Consider the following 6000-nt stretch of genomic DNA (forward strand, 5'->3'; position numbering starts at 1 on the left):
TCATAATGTGAATTTGTTAGCCATTACAATATTGAACTGGACTGAAAACACTGCATAGTGACATTTGAAATAAGTGAATTTGAAAGTGATAGATTTATACACTTTGGAATATTTTAAATATACAGGACCAATTCCACATACAGAGAGGCTGGAGAAAAGAAAAACACCATTCATTCTTTACTATAATCCCTAATTTCCCTTTAATCTATGCCTTCACAAGCAGATAACTGTCTCCTCTTCAAACACACTATGCACATTGATGAGGAGCTCTCCAGTGTGCTGGAGATCTTATGGCCTCTGTACTAGTTGCTTTCATTCTCTTTTGTATTTCTCTACTGAATGAAAGTATTGTTAGGAAGCAATACAAGCAGAGACTGAGCACAAAACTAGTGGTTCTTCTTCAATTTGATATTTGAATTTCTAATATCTTTGCACCCCCTATATTGTGTCTCCTCTAGTATGCAAACATTGTTTTAGAAGTGTATCGGTGGCCACATTTATTGCCCAGTTACTAGAAAAGCTGTAAAACTACACATAATGTGTACAGTATATTAGCTGAAAAATAATATTAAGGTATACATTTCAGCTTCTACTTAATACTACAATAATAATGTTTGAAAAGTTTAAGTTTTAAATGAGAGAAAACTGATATCAGCGAACATAGCAATTACAGGAAAGAAGAAAGAACTACTGTATATTCTCCTTTTTTGCTGTCTTTTCTACTGAATTTCGAAATGTATTGTATGAAACACAAATATAACTATACATTTTTCATTCCTTTTTTTCCCCCAGAAATTTTTAATTTTCTGTATTGTCAACATACTGTAATTGTTTTCTGTTTATTTCTGCTTATAGCAGAGAAATATGTAACATTTATTAAATGATTTAACATGGGAAGTATAACTGCAAACAAAGATGTTTCTAGTTGTCACCTTTTTACTGTATGTGCTGTGTTTTAGGATAAGCTATAGATATCACACTTCAGGACATATTTATCCCATTCTTGCAAATTTATGTTTACTACAGTATAGTACTTGCAGCAATAATTAACAAAGCTGCTTTTGGTGAAACTGATTACATTCTGACTTGGCAAGTTTCATTCCTGGCACAAGACAATTAAAAAATGAACAAGTTGTTCTCTTGCATCATTTAAAAATTAAATTTGGCCTATGCTTTTTTAAAAGCTTCCAGTTGGGAACCAGAAAAATATTTATCTGGCAAATACCAACAGTCAGATCTGCTGCAACAAATGTTGGTATACATATGGCAGCCTCACAATACTGTCTCAAAAGTTAGAATGATTTTGTTTAAAAGCATTTACAGTAGCAATTAACTGCAAATGGCTAATGTGGTGAACCTTGGCAATAGATTCAAAGCCTGGGACATGATCCTTCTGATAAAGGAAAGATATGATCTTGGGTCATCTGATATGTTTTTTCCTTTGAAATTTCAAACAGCCCTTCAAAATATAATGTGAATTTAAGCTAAATTACATAATGCAGAGGGTTTCACAGCACATTTTTGATATGGTCATTTATCAATCTGCATCACAAATGACGTAAAACAGTTTTTTCCTTGATCAGACTTTCGTGCCAGCTTTTGGAAAGGAGGGTAGCCTTCCGATGCAATTTCCCTTCTTTTTTCAAATTCTTCTCATCACTGCCAGGACACCAGAATTGAATTACAACAAATACAACAAGCTTCAATATTTCCCCCCTTTATCTTTATCCATTGTATAAGGAGAAAAAAAATACAAATACACTTATATTCCTTCCATCTATTTTGTAACCACATCTTCTAGTTCTGAGTTGTGGGGAAGCCGGAGTCTATCCCAGCAGGCAAGGGGCATAAGACAGGATACACAGTCCCACTGGCCACTGGCCCATAGCCCCTGAACTGTGAGGCAGCAATACTAATCACTGCACCACCATGCCCCCCCCCCCCACTATTAATATTTTCTTATTTTTATAGATAATACCTCTTTTCACAGACACAAGGGAGAGTTCAGGACTAAAACTGGTGCAGCACACAGAGAACTGATAAATATTAAGCAGCTAACTAATAAAGGTTTTCAGTATCCCAGAGCTTACTGACCCATTGCATTCAACACCCCTACAACAGCATTACCACAGTTCCTCAAAGTCTCAACCCGATATTCTAAACTCAGGCGACTACAGAGCCTGTCCAATCAGCAACTAAGGGAACTAAGAAAGGACAGGCCATCATCAAGAAATGGAGATACTGTGGGAAATCCAAACCACCATGGAGCTCACACAGTGAAAAGTTGGCAAGCAAACAAGGGAACAAGTGAGCTCAAGTCCATATCTGTTAAAACTTTCTAAAGGTTAAGAGTGGATTTTAGAGTCACAAGAGTCAGGGAGCTGAGAGCAAATTAAAGAGCAAATTGAAACTTAAATTTAAATTTTAATTTTAATTCAATACATTTTGACTGCAAACTGATTTTGAACAAGTAGCAGAAGACCCCAACCATGCAGTGGATTTCATAACCACTACCAGTATGCGTTAAAATGCTAACTTAATCTTAAAAGTGGAAAGGACCAGAAGTAAAATGGAACATTTTTGATGCTCTCCTTCCTTTTCCACACATTTGTTTTTCATATAGTATCTAGGTGACTATATTTTTCATATAGTATCTCCCTTTCTCGTGGATGACTAAGATAGCAAAAATGGGAAGTAGTTAGGGATGGTTGCTGTGTCAGTGATCATTTCAGAAGTGTATTTAACTGTTATTAAAATGAACTTTCTCAAAAGCCTTTCCAAAAAACGAATAAACTATTTTGCGTGCTCTTCTGGGAACCTGGCTCTGGGAATCATTAATGTGGCTACATTTATAAATAAATCCACAAGTAATCAGTATTTTCTAAAACTAAATTCTTGTTTACATTCCCTATTTCATACATAACCATCCAATTGAGCTCTGTAAGTTATGTCCATTTCATTCCTTGTAATAATAATTAGGTAATTAGCTGCTTAGGTTTGAAGTTCTCCAGCAAATGAACACTACCTCTCTCTTATCTGATTGTTGATGGACTTTAACATGCTAAGAACAGCAACTCTCATTTCCTTCCATAACGTTGAGCACCTGGGTGACTTTAGTGCTCCTTGATTCTGCAAAAAACATCAAACACTGAAGTGATCTTTTATCAGTATGGAACAGGGCCTTTCCTTAACCTGAGGCATGTTTAATAATAATATAATTAATAATAACTGCTTACACTTATATAGCACATTTCTGGATACTCCACTCAAAGCACTTTACAGGTAATGGGGACTCCCCTCTACCACCACCAATGTGCAGCATCATAGATGGGGATTATTAGGAGGCTATGATTGGTAAGGGCCAATGGGAAATTTGTCCAGGATGCCAGGGTTACACCCCTACTCTTTTCAAGAAACACCCTGGGATTTTTAATGACCACAGAGAATCAGGACCTCAGTTTTATGTCTCATCTGAAGGACAGGGCCTGTTTACAGTATAGTGTCCCCGTCACTATACTGGGGCATTAGGACCCACACAGACCGCAGGGTGAGCACCCCCTGCTGGCCCCACTAACACCTCTTCCAGCAGCAACCTTAGTTTTTCCCAGGAGGTTTCCCATCCAGGTACTGGCCAGGCTCAGACCTGCTTAGCTTCAGTGGGTTGCCAGTTATGAATTGCAGAGTGGCTGCTGGCTAATATTGTGCATGTCAGATTTTCCTTTTATCTTTTGCTGGTATTCCACTAACTCAGAGACATCCCCTCATCTTCTACTTTTCTTTTGTAGAACATTAATGTTCCTAAACATTTTTCTAACAAAACTCCGGTGTTGAAATAGAAAAAAAATCCTATACATTAATATATAATTTGTTTATTAAAACAATGACAGTCCACAAAGGAAATGAGATACAAGTAAGGACAGGCATTTTCTGTGGAATCACTATTTAGCTGCACTTTCTTTAGAATATTATCCCAATGTCTTCCAGGAAACATAATAATCAGACTTCTCCAGTAATTACTCTCTACAACAGGTTTCAATGTGTTTTTGTTGGCACACAATTTTAACTCCTCATTTATTTAGCACCAAATAACCAACACTGCCAACATGTTATGTCCCCCCCCCCATTTATGTGATCTGTCCTTATCCTCCAGAACTCTTCCGAGATCCTAGATCATACATGGCGGCCACTTCCCAGAGAAGACTGCAAGGTTTTTTTCCTTTTCAATTACCCTTCAGCAGGTTCTAGTCACACATCACTATACAGTATATTCTCATCAATTCTCCTCTCTCTCTTTATTAATCACCAGGCATAAGAGTATTCATATTTGCTCTGTGCCATCTAGCATCTCATACTCTTCAAAAATCTGCCTTAGACCCTGCAGGCACTGAAGAATTCCACTGCACAGTAAACCCATGCCACCCATTTGTGACATTCACTAAAATGATCATTAACTCAAAGAGAGACAGGTGTTGAACTCATCTCAATACTTAACACTGAATTCACCATCTTCACATTAATAAGCACTAAAACTCACTTCACCACACTAACCACCCTGCTCAACCAGGGACACCTCTTTAATAAAAACTTGCACCCCTGGGTCAGTACCAGCCAATTTGTTATTTTCTCTAGTCACTTATTATCCATCTACCAGCTGATAAGAAAACGGAACCTTCAGGGTCATCTGGACTATCCAGAGGAGAGGATAGTACATTGCTACACTGACAAATGATGTCAAACTCCCGATACAAGTCTTGGGACCTGAAGACCTGGTGTAGCTTGCCCATCCTGTTTCTCTATAGCACACTTCACCATTACTTCACCATTACAGGCAAATGTTCTACCAAACAGCCTGTTCAGCAACTGCAATGCCCCTCAGTACAAATAATATATATATATTTATTTCCTCAAGTATTCCTAACCCTCTGAGTCTCACAGTCCTTTGCACCACCTCAAACTTGGCTCTTCTTATACTGTTAGTCTCACAATTTGCCCAGAGGAGTGACCAATTACACACAGTCACTTATACCAACTCGTTTCCCTCAGTTGGAAATTTCACTCCATCTGAGTACTAATTACTCATTCAGAGGAGCTGTGTGTCATTCAGTTGGTTCTTTCAATTAAAAGACAGCCATTCTGAGAGAATATACTGTAACTAGTATTTAATATATCTTGACTTGTATACTTGTAAGTATTTATCTATGACTTACTCTTTTCTGTTTATGTGTTACTTGACACTGTTATTGTCTCCGTTTCTTTCAGTAATGTGCTTTTAATAGCTAAGGGAGTAATTTACATTTATTTACTCACAACGGCAACAAAAAAAAGAATCTTTTAAGATTATAGGATTATACTATGTGTATCCTGCGGTTTGTTACTTTTGGTTGAGGTGGGTGAGTTTCAAGTATAAGTTTGAGTGAGAAGTGCATTTTTATTAAGAAGCTCACCCGCAAAATCTCCCAAAAGAAGCGGATACAAATTTACAAGATACCAGACAGTCAGAAGAAAAACTTGACTGTGTTATTAAAAACGTGTCCCTGGTTCAGTCAGAATGTTTGTTGCTGTGCACTACCAAGGGCACTCCCCGGGACAATGACAACATTATTAAGAGCAGAAAACAAATACGCCATCTCATCATACTGTATGTGCAGTTAAGGTGAGAAATGTTTAGCAAACATCAGTGGAATGTGTCCTGAAGCTAGAGGTAAAGAACAATTCTTACAGTTGAACAGTGTGCTTGCAGAAAGTAATGTATCAACATTTATTATTCTTTGCAGCACATATCAGTTTATATTGCAGGACTTGGTAACATGGAAGCAGCATTTCTGGGGTTTGTGTGACAGATTGATGTCAAGCCCTAATCCAATTTTTAATCATGGATGTGATATCTTTAATATCCCTAACTGGCTTCTGAACACATCTGCAGCATAACGACTTAATAACTGGGATACTTTCTGGGGAAGACGTTTTGTATATGATAGTTTCCAACCTAGTCAGGCACAA

This window comes from Atractosteus spatula, chromosome 9 (genome assembly GCF_055471065.1).
Source record: "Atractosteus spatula isolate fAtrSpa1 chromosome 9, fAtrSpa1.hap1, whole genome shotgun sequence".
NCBI classification, from domain to species: Eukaryota; Metazoa; Chordata; class Actinopteri; order Semionotiformes; family Lepisosteidae; genus Atractosteus; species Atractosteus spatula.